Source organism: Eurosta solidaginis, chromosome 3 (genome assembly GCF_040869045.1).
Source record: "Eurosta solidaginis isolate ZX-2024a chromosome 3, ASM4086904v1, whole genome shotgun sequence".
Lineage (NCBI taxonomy): Eukaryota > Metazoa > Arthropoda > Insecta > Diptera > Tephritidae > Eurosta > Eurosta solidaginis.
In genome coordinates, this window is record NC_090321.1 from 36992041 (window position 1) to 37004075 (window position 12035).

At 39.6% G+C, this 12035-nt stretch overlaps 1 long non-coding RNA gene across 1 annotated transcript in view; it reads left to right on the forward strand.

The window, feature by feature from the left end:
• The window catches only part of LOC137246326 (uncharacterized), a 131538-nt gene extending 119935 nt beyond the window's left edge, over positions 1 to 11603 (forward strand). Inside the window, exon 3 of the long non-coding RNA XR_010951445.1 lies at positions 11253 to 11603. This is a non-coding gene — a long non-coding RNA (uncharacterized lncRNA). The remainder of the gene's footprint in view (positions 1 to 11252) is intronic.
• Positions 11604 to 12035: the final 432 nt, after the last annotated feature.

The window sequence follows — 12035 nt, forward strand, 5'->3', positions numbered from 1 at the left end:
CCATCCACATATCCTCTTACGTTAAGACTGCCCGATTTTCTTCCGATTTGTTATACAGAGATAACGAGACAATCAACAGCTGCAGCCAGCTCTCGATATTTACATCTGGCTCGATCTGGCCCAGTTCCCCCAGCTTTGAACTTCAGACCACCCATGCTATTGGAGCCACTAGGGTCAAGACGCCTTTCATTACTCTGTCACTCCGCTTTTGCGATCCTTTCAGTGCCTCCCGTATTGTGTCCGCCCAGTCTGGCCTTTCCATTTCCACATGGCGTGCTTTGAAAGCTGGTTTACTCAGAAGGGATGCTGCTTCCTGAATCAGTGCATGTGATACCGTTTCTGCGAATGTAGGTTTTGGATTTGCGTATGCAGCTCGCTTAGTTTCGACATCCCGTATGCCATTTATGAAACTCTGGATTTTCATCCTATCGGTGTATTCCACTGGTGCGTCTGCATTTGCTAGATGGGCCAGCTTTTCGATATCCGACGCAAACTCCTGCAAAATCTCATTCGGTTTTGGTAGCGGTTTTGCACTCAATTTGGTATATCTGTTTCCTATGCTCGCTTCCGTATCGCCTTTCTAGAGCGCCCAATAATGTTTCGTAGTTGTTTCGTTCTCCCTCTGGAATGGTCTGTAAGATCTCATCAGCAGGTCCTTTTAACGCCATGAACAATGCAGCAACCTTATCTTCGGCATTCCAGTCGTTCCCTGCTGACGTGTTCTCGAATTGGTGCTTAAATACCTGGAAAGGTACAGAACGATCGAACGTTGGGGATTTCAATTTCAGAGAAGATGTTGAAGTGATTGGACGGTTCAATTGTAACTCCTGAAAAACGATCTTTTCAATTTGAAGCTTCTTGCTATTAAAATAGGGCTGAAATTGCCAAAACATATATATATACTATATATACCACCATATATATACTATATGTACCACCGACCTTTATGATTTTTTCAGAAACAATATATGCTATATACGTAAGCATTCGTTGAAATTTGAAGCCTCTAGCTCTTAAAATAGGGCAGTAATTACGAAAAGTTTCTTATCTGAACAATCGGTTGTGGGGGATATATAGTATATATATGCGATCAATCATCAATTTTTTCAGACAATAATATGTGCAATATACGAAAGTATATAGTGACTTTTGAAGCTTCAATCAGTTAAATTGAGGAAGATGTGAGAAAAATCCTTTGTTTCTGAAAAATCGGTTGTATGGAGGATATATGCTATAGTGGTCCGATCCCGCCGGTTCTGAAAAATATCTAATCGGACACCCAAATACACCTGCTCACCAAATTTTATCAAGGTATCTCAAAAATTGAGGGACTAGATTGCATACAAACAGACAGACGGATAGACAGATAGACGGACAGACGGACATGGCTAAATCAACTCAGCTCTTCATCCTGATTATTTCGGTATACTTAATGGTGGGTCTATCTATTTTACTTTAAGGACTTTCAATTTTATTATGATATGGGTATCAAATGAAAGGTGTAAATGAGTATTTTAAAAGGGAGTGATTCTTAGTTCAATAGGTGGACGCCGTTTCGAGATATTTCATAAAGGTGGACCAGGGGTGACCCTAGAATTTGTTTGTACAATATGGGTATCAAAAGAAAGGTGTTAATTAGTATTTTAAAGGGAGTGATCCTTAGTTCAATAGGTGGACGCCGTTTCGAGATATCGCCATAAAGGTGGATCAGGGGTGACCCTAGAATTTGTTTGTAAGATATGGGTATCAAAAGAAAGGTGTTAATGAGTATTTTAAAGGGAGTGATTCTTAGTTCAATAGGTGGACGCCGTTTCGAGATATCGCCATAAAAGTGGACCAGGGGTGACCCTAGAATTTGTTTGTAAGATATGGGTATCAAATTAAAGGTATTAATGAGGGTTTTAGAAGGGAGTGGTGGTAGTTGTATAGGTGGTCGCCTTTTCAGAGATATCGCCATAAAGGTGGACCAGGGGTGACTCTAGAATGTGTTTGTACGATATTGGTATCAATTTAAAGGTATTAATGAGAATTTTAAAAGGGAGTGGTAGTAGTTGTATATGTGAAGGCGTTTTCCAGATATCGACCAAAATGTGGACCAGGGTGACCCAGAACATCATCTGTTGGATAGCGCTAATTTATTTATATATGTAATACAAGCCAAGATTTCAAGGGTTTTTTTTCGCACTGCAGAACTTTTTCATTTTCTTCTACTTAATATGGTATGTGTCACAACCATTTTACAAATTTTGTTCTAAAGATATATTTCGCGTCAATAAACCAATCCAATTACCATGTTTCATCCCTTTTTTCGTATTTGGTATAGAATTATGGCATTTTTTTAATTTTTCGTAATTTTCGATATCGAAAAAGTGGGCGTGGTCATAGTCGGATTTCGGCCATTTTTTAAACCAATATAAAGTGAGCTCAGATAAGTACGTGAACTCAGTTTGCTTAAGATATATCGATTTTTGCTGAAGTTATCGTGTTAAGGACCCTGCTGAAGGACAGACGGACGACTGTGCATGAAAACTGGGCGTGGCTTCAACCGATTTCGCCCATTTTCACAGAAAATAGTTAACGTCATAAAATCTATGCCCTACTAAATTTCAAAAGGATTGGTAAATTTTTGCTCGACTTATGGCATTAAAAGTATCCTAGACAAATTAAATAAAAAAGGGCGGAGCCACGCCCATTTTGAAATTTTCTTTTATTTTTGTATTTTGTTGCACCATATCATTTCTGGAGTTGAATGTTGACATAATTTACTTATATACTGTAAAGATATTAAATTTTTTGTTAAAATTTTACTTTAAAAAAAATTTTTTTTTAAAAGTGGGCGTGCTCCTTCTCCGATTTTGTTAATTTTTATTAAGCGTACATATAGTAACAGGAGTAACGTTCCTGCCAAATTTCGTCATGATGTCTTCAACGACTGCCAAATTACAGCTTGCAAAAATTTTAAATTACCTTCTTTTAAAAGTGGGCGGTGGCACGCCCATTGTCCAAAATTTTACTAATTTTCTATTCTGCGTCATAATTTCAACCCACCTACAAAGCTTCATCGCTTTATCTGTCTTTGGTAATGAATTATCGCACTTTTCCGGTTTTTCGAAATTTTCGATATCGAAAAAGTGGGCGTGGTTATAGTCCGATATCGTTCATTTTAAATAGCGATCTGAGATGAGTGCTTAGGAACCTACTCACAAAATTTCATCAAGATACCTCAAAATTTACTCAAGTTATCGTGTTAACGGGTGGACGGATGGACGGACATGGCTCAATCAAATTTTTTTTCGATACTGATAATATTGATATATGGAAGTCTATATCTATCTTGATTCCTTTATACCTGTACAACCAACCGTTATCCAATCAAACTTAATATACTCTGTGAGCTCTGCTCAACTGAGTATAAAAAAGCATGACGCAAATTGGGAGATAAGCTCGCCTTAAAATCTCTTCGGAGGTTACCGCGCATTGCATTTATTTATTTTATTTATAATGAACCGAATGAAAACAAACAAGATTTTTTATTGTATAGCTTTAACTTTAATTAATATGTATTTTTGTTATTTAATATTCCAATTTAAAATGATCAAAATCGGACTAATACCACGCCCACTTTTTCGATATCGGAAATTTCGAAAAACCGAAAAAGTGCGATAATTCATTACCAAAGACGGTTAAAGCGATGAAACTTGGTAGTGGGTTAATCCTATGACTAAGAATAGAAAATAAGTAAAATTTTTTACAATGGGCGTTGCATCGCCCACTTTTAAAAGAAGGTAATTTAAAAGTTTTTCAAGCTGTAATTTGGCAGCGGTTGAAGATATCATGATGAAATTTGGCACTTGACTTTACTCCTATTACTCTATGTGTTCTAAATATAAATTAGCCAAATCGGATGACGAACACGCCCACTTTTAAAAGTCAAACTTTAACAAAAAATGTAATATCTTTACAGTATATGTGACCTGGAATCATGAAACGAATCTCTTGTGCGAAAATACATTTCTTCTCTTTTTGAGTGATTTTTATAGGAAAGAGCGTTATCTTTCCAATGGAATAAACCGCAGTTTTATATCTTTCTTAGTTTTTAAAGCCAAATCGGAACAAAAATACGATTATTTGAAATATTTCGACCCATGCGCCACCTGTCGGAGTTTTTTTCTTATTATTGCATTGTCATCGGGCTCTAAACTATATTTCAAGTTTCAGGCGGGTAGCTTATGGGGAAATTAATTAAATTTTAATTACAAAATTCGTTCACAACGGCCAGCCGCTAGACAGAGTCAAGCTAAACAAAAATTTTAAACGCGTTTTTCTCGAAAACTTGTTTTTGCACAATAGGGTCGTTTCATGATTCCAGGTCACATACAAGTAAATTATGTCAACATTCAACTCCAGTAATAATATGGTGCAACAAAATACAAAAATAAAAGAAAATTTCAAAATGGGCGTGGCTCCGCCCTTTTTCATTTAATTTGTCTAGAATACTTTTAATGCCATAAGTCGAACAAAAATTTACCACTCCTTGTGAAATTTGGTAGGGGCATAGATTCTATGACGATAACTGGTTGCTGTAAAGATGGGCGAAATCGGTTGAAGCCACGCCGAGTTTCTATACACAGTCAACCGTCTGTCCTTCCGCTCGGTCGTTAACACGATAACATGAGCAAAAATCGATATATCTTTACTAAACTTAGTTCACGTACTTATCTGAACTCACTTTATCATGGTATTAAAAATGGGCGAAATTTCGAAAAATGAAAAAAATACCATAATTCTATACCAAATACGAAAAAAGCGATGAAACGTGGTGGATGGATTGGTTTTTTGTGGTATTACATGTATAAAAATATATTAGCGGTAACGATAGATGATGTACTGGGTCACATTGGTCCACATTTTGGTCGATATCTCGAAAATGCCTTCACATATACAATTAAGGGCCACTCCCTTTAAAAACCCCAATTAATACCTTTCTTTTGAAACCCATTTCGTACAAACAGATTCCAGGGTTACCCTAGGCTCATTTTCCTACATGGTGATTTTCCCTTATTTAACAAAGTATGCAGGAAAATCGTGCCAAAAACCGTCACCCTTGATCTACAATTTGGTCGATATTTCCCAAACGTATGTGATATGGAATTAAAAACCACTTATGAACCATCTACGAAACCCTATCATCGCTATTATCGTGTTCGCTGCTGTAAAAAATTCGCCAATGATTCGGAAATAAATTCCCACCCTCGTAACATGCCCAAATTGGCTGAAATCATTGAGGTGATATTTGATTGAGTTAAGTCGTTAAGAGGTGATTTTTCTGCCTGAGCACCCAATAACACTGGGAAGTCAGAAAAAGGAAGTTGGACTACTTCTTATGGAAATGTACTGCCGCAACAATAACAAGAACACACGCACTAATGTTTTTTTTTCGAGTTTGTGATAAAGCACAAGCTTTGTTATAAATATTATTTATCTATTATCTTAATTTACGTATATTTATTTCTTAAGAATTTTGCTATACTTTTTTTTAATTATTGTTTGTATTCGCACTCATGAGTGAACATTTGTGATGTTTGATACCAACAATAAATCTTACAATGCCTTCTACAAATGCAAGTATGTAATAACGCTCGTAATGCTAATTGATGCTTTGAAATATTCATGGTTGCTCGCTATCAAAATCACTGAAGTGGTGTCTTATTTATTTACATAATCGATTTTTTGAAATGTATGGTAATTTTTGCCTGTGTGCTTTAATGATGAGTGCTCAATATAATCTTCTTCGATTACAAAGATAAAGTTCAATAATGGGACTGCAGTACTTATCTCGCCCAATATCCAAGCAACGGATTTAAATGTTTAATTTTTCACTGCGATGTCAGTGGCGGATGCATTTTCATTTACGCCTTACTTCGTCAACCGTTGTCAACCAATTGTATGGAAGGCAGTTCATGAGTAGTTTTTCTTTAGCAAGTTATCAATCGATTTCAATACGAACAGATCTGGTTATTGAAAAGCAGACGTCGATTACGAATACTTCAAAGTGTCTTTAAGCTAACGCTTTTTTAAGCGTTATAGAACGAGCCTTTTTTAAGTCAGCAACTTTTTGTTTGCGGGTTGGTGACTGATGTGTTGTCACTATTCTAGTCCACTCCGCATTTTAGCTGTTGAATTCCGACTGTGATTTGTCCGATTCCTTCTTCGAGCATTTATCGATTCTGGCTCCATCGCGAGCATGTGAAGAAAGTGTATTCAGCACTCATCTGCATCGCCATAAACGCACCAAGGATCTTTGGCGTTTTTTATGCTATGCAAGTATTTTTTGAAGTGCCCGTGTCTAGAGAGCATTGGGTAACGTACTAATATACCTCGCCAAAGCTCCTGATGCTCCATGCTTCAACATCTGTGTTGAGTTTTGCTCTCCAGTTGCCTTTTCGTTCATTTTCCAATAGTTCTTGCCAAACATTTCGTCCCTGCTAACAACTTTCATGTGCTCTGCTTTTTTGCTTCTCATAACCCTCTTGTCTCTGGCGCTAATAAAGCGACGGCGATTGTTCCGGTAATCACTTGTACGGCTGGGGCAAATTTGGTTTAGCATGGAAAATATATTATTTATATGACTTGTTGTTTTTTTTCATTTACTACTTTATATAAATTTTTTTGTAAGATGTTTATGTTATTGTTTTTATTATTCTACAAGCAGACCCGACGATCCTGTCCTGATCTCATGACTTTTTTTCTCCCTCTATCCCTCTCTTTCCCCCTTTCCCTCTTCACGTGTCGCTATATTTACGCATTTTTCTCTTCTTTCCTCCCTCTCTCTGTATCCGGCACTACCTCCTTCTCCCACACCCGCCCCTCTTTCTGCGTCTAACTCTATCTCTTTCTCAGTCTATTCTTCCTGCCTTCGCTTTGCCTTTCTCTCGTTTCCTCTTTCAACATTGTTTAGCAATCGCCTTCTAAAAAATATATGCGAAATATTTATGGAAGCAAATTCGTATCACAAATTAGACGTTTTCGCATAGATCGGTCCCCAGTCCATTGCTCAAAAAAAATATTGTCCTAAGTAGGTTAGGTTACGTTGAACCTAGCCGGTCCATGAGGGCCTCACATAGACTGAATAAGTCCGTAGTGTTACCAGAAGTTTGTTTTAAAGACCAAACTGAAAAACCCTATCAAAAACCAGGACCTATGTTATAAAATAACTCCGTCCTCTTGGCAAATACTAGAAGCTTCCTGGGATTTAAGCCACTTGCTGCTTCTAGATCTGACAGCTGTATCACTCCTTATAGCTGGAGTCTTGGCCTGGCAAGCGCAGGACAAGAGCACAGAATGTGCTCGATCGTTTCCTCCTCCAGCCCGCACTTCCTACATCTGCTATCACTGACCAAGCTTAACTTAAAGGGATTTGACGCCAGAAGGCAGTGTCCAGTCAAAATACCTGTCATGAGACTACAGTCCTCTCTTTTTAATGATAGAACAACTTTGCTAGTCTAAGGTTGTAAGACTTGCACATAATCTTCGACACTTTACAGCCACGCGCTTGAACCCACGTCTCTCCTTCTTGGTCGATTATGTGCACCTCTCGCCTTCGGTTAATTTTGCCCAGTCTAATTGGAACGTCTACTGGGCAAACTTCAAGGGATGCACCTTTTTTAGCTAGTTAATCCGCTTTTTCATTCCCATCTATTCCCATATGCACTGGGACTCAATATAGATGTATGCTTCTCCCTGTCTCGATTCTCTGCAGGGACTGCTTACACTCTAACACGCATTTAGATGCTGTGCTATGCGAGCTTATTGCCTTAACTGCTGCTTGACTTTCAATATAAAAGTTAACACGATTGCAGCTTGGGCTATTTTCTTCCAGGGTTTCTACTGGTTACGGCTACTATTACCGCTTGGAAAACACTACAGTAATCCGACAGCTTGTAGGATCTGTTTATTTCCGGATCAGCACAGTATACCGCAGACGCTATTCCTTCCACTACTTTGGAACCATCTTCCACCTCTATTGTGGCCTTAAGATCGCCCTCGAAGCACAGATATCAGGTAGTATGTTCGTCTTGTGATTGATGACGCTATACTACTATGGCCATATGGTCGGTGCTTAAGCTGTACCGAGGCACCGAGCCTGGTCCTGGTGCTCGAAACATGGTCATATCCAACACGAGGTTCATGCATAAAAAGATACATCAAGCTAAATGGCTGTCTCCTGATCGAAATACTCGCAATCAGATCAATCACGTTATGATAGACGGATGGCATGCCTCCAGTGTTTTAGACGTGCGCACGATCCGAGAACCTAACGTCGACTCGGACCATTATCTCGTTGCAGCCAAAATACGCACCCGCCTCAGCGCGGCTAAAATCAAGGAACAAAAAACACAAGGAAAGCTAGACGTCGAAAAGTTTCAATCACAACTGACTGCTAATGATTTCGCAACTCGACTCTCACACCTGCTCTCTGAGAGCACAACTCATCCTGAAGGAATACAGGAGCAGTGGGGGAGCATATCTCCGAAGCACTTCGTACTGCCGCCGAGGAAAAAATTGGAGGAGCTTGAGCTGCTAGCCACCAGGAATAACGCCCGAAAATTTTACCAAAAAATACGGCGACAGACGGAAGGTTTCAAGACCGGGGCAAACTCCTGTAGGAACGAAAACGGCGACCTTGTAACTGATGTCCAGAGAGTGCTTTGATTATGGAGGGAACACTTCTCTGCTCTCCTAAATGGAGGCATCAATTCACCGCGCAGAGGTGAAGAACCCGATCCCGCAATCGATGGTGATGGAATATAAGTCCCTCCGCCCGATTATGACGAAGTTAGAATAGCAATAACCAGATTGAAAAACAACAAGGCCGTGGGCGCTGATGGATTGCCCGCGGAGCCATTCAAGTACGGCGGCGAGGAGTTGGTAAGGCGCATGCAGCAGTTTCTTAGCAAAATATGGGCGGACGAGTGCATGCCCGACGGTTGGAATCTAATTGTTCTTTGCCCAGTCCACAAGAAGGGGGATATTGCAAAATGCACCAACTATCGTGGAATCAGCCTTCTTAATATCGCATATAAGGTCCTTTCAAGTGTATTTTGCGAAAGATTGAAGCCCACCGTGAACCGGCTGATTGGACCTTATCAGTGCGGCTTCAGACCTGGTAAATCTACCATCGACCAGATTTTCACAATGCGCCAAATCTTGGAAAAAACCCGTGAAAAAAGAATCGACACACATCACCTCTTCGTCGACTTTAAAGTCGCCTTCGACAGCACGAAAAGGAGCTGCCTATACGCCGCTATGTCTGAATTTGGTTTCCCCGCAAAACTTATACGGCTGTACAAAATGACGTTGAGCAACACCATCAGCTCAGTCAGAATTGGGAAGGACCTCTCCGAGCCGTTCGAAACTAAACGAGGTTTCAGACAGGGTGACCCCCTATCGTGCGATTTCTTTAATTTGATCCTGGAGAAAATTATACTAGCTGCAGAACTTAACCGCACTGGAACAATATACTATAAAAGCGTGCAATTACTGGCATATGCTGATGACATTGATATCATCGGCCTAAACACACGCGCTGTTAGTTCTGCTTACTCCATACTGGAAAAAAAGCGGTAAAGATGGGTTTGATGGTGAATGAGGACAAAACGAAGTACCTGCTGTCATCCAGCAGAGAGTCAGCGCAAACGCGCCTTGGCAACCACACTACTGTTGGCATAATTTCGAAATAGTAAAAGACTTCGTTTATTTGGGAACCAGCATCAACACTAGCAACAACATCAGTACTGAAATCAAACGAAGAACCAATCTTGCCAATAAATGCTACTTTGGACTAGGTAGACAATTGAAAAGTAAAGTCCTCTCTGGGCGAACGAAAATCATACTCTACAAGTCACTTATCGTACCCGTCCTGCTATATGGGGCAGAAGCATGAACCATGACATCAGCAGATGAAGCGGCTTTGGGAGTGTGCGAGAGAAAAGTTCTTCGAAAGATATCTGCGCTGGCTAGGCCATGTTATGCGAATGAAAGATGATGATATCGGAACCCGCCTATGGAAGCAGAGGTAGAGGACGGCCCCCACTCCGTTGGAAGGACCAGGTGGAAAACGATTTAAACTCCCTTGGTGTGACCAATTGGCGCCGGTTGGCGGAGCGAAGGAGCGACTGGCGCGCCTTTTTGGACGGCCATAACCGTTTAGACGGTTAAGTGCCAAATAAGTAAGTAAGTAATTTTCTATATTTCGGGAGCCATAAATGGACGATAAATTTAGATATCGTAACAAAATTGTGTACACATATTTTCCTTATAGCAGAAAATATTTCTAGTAGAAATGGACGGGATCGGTTAAAGCCCACGGCAACTCAGATATAAAACAAGTTTAAAAGAGCCGTAGACTAGAATAATAAGCTATAACTTAGCAAAGAATACTTTGAATCAATGGTATTTCACTTATCAATTTTCACTGTAAAAGGAAATAGGGAGATATTTTTCTTTTAAACGGGCGGTACCACGTGTTATGTAGAAAAGTAATTTATCTGAAATGAAATGTACAATTGAAGCTCACGCTGAGTATATTATGTTCTGTTACACCCGAACTTAGACACCTTGACTTGTTATTCTTTCAAACAGATTATGATGTCTATCGTCGACTCAGCGAGTGTTCACCCTTCTTTGCCAACTCATCGGGCTTTTCGTTTCCTTCTATCCCTTTATGACCGGGAGCCCAGTAAAGATGTATAGTCCGGTCTGAGCAAAGTTTATTTCCATTCCGGACAAGCAAACAAAGGAGTTGCTTGATTAAATTTCGATGCATCTACGGGAAAACGAGCACAGTAACAACCTAGCCTTTAGTTCTACGGAACTTTTGCAAGCGCCCAGTCCAATCTAAAACTTGCCGACGCGCATTTTTATAATCCTGCCACGGTACGTCTAGTGCTAGGACCAGACGTGTTGCTTAAGATATACAGGGGTGCTATTACAGCAGGCACGATTGGTCCACTACTGGCCCAAGATACCATTTTTGGGTTTGTCTTGTCAGGCGCCTGTTAATTATACTTATATATATTAAAATTGTTAAGCCTTTATACACAAATTTTGAATTTATATATATGAGTTGATGATTTATACAATCAACTTGTTGAATTTATACATGCATTTTTTATACGCTAACCAAATGAATTTATAATACAATAAGTGCAACTGAAATTCTGAATACACGTATATAAATTTCTTTATTTCAGAAATTGTTCCTACAGGGGAAGACTACCGAAATTGTAACTCTTAATCTTGGTGGCAGCCTGCTCTTCTTCTAGAGGATGATTATCACAAGGGGCTGCATGTTTATGGCCACGGCCCGAAACATAAATATTTTAAGTGGCCCTAGTATACGAGATGTTAACATTTTGTCAAACAGTTAACTACAAAAGAATGGGACCATCTTACCGTTTTCAAGGGTTAACAAAATTATTGAAAACGGTGACTCTTCCACTTCTTTTGCGATCATCGAAAGGACAAACAGCACACTCCAGCCACCACGATTCACGTAAGTTGAACTAAAATATATTCATATTAATATACCGCAAACACGTATATACTCGTACATATGTATATATATACACATACTAATAATTGTTAATAAATATTATAACGTAATACCATGTTATCGAATTTTATTTATCTCGTCGGACGAGCCCAAGGTTTCGTGCCCCCTCGAACACCTTTTTACACTAGAAAATCTCTGAATTGAAGTCTGTCGCGACACATAGACTAAGGGTACGCTTACACAGCCACCGATTTTGATCGGCCCATGCCGGTCGTAATCGTCCGATAAAAATAAACACATTTATTTTGATGAGCGTGTGTACATTACAACCGATCACGGAATTGTTGATGTCCTCTCTCGACTCTGGGAGTGTTCGAGAGAAAAGTTCTTGGAAAGATGTATGGACCTCTACGCGTTGGCGATGGCGAGTACCGAAAAAAACCTAACTATGAGCTGTACGAGATTTAAGCAGACATCAACT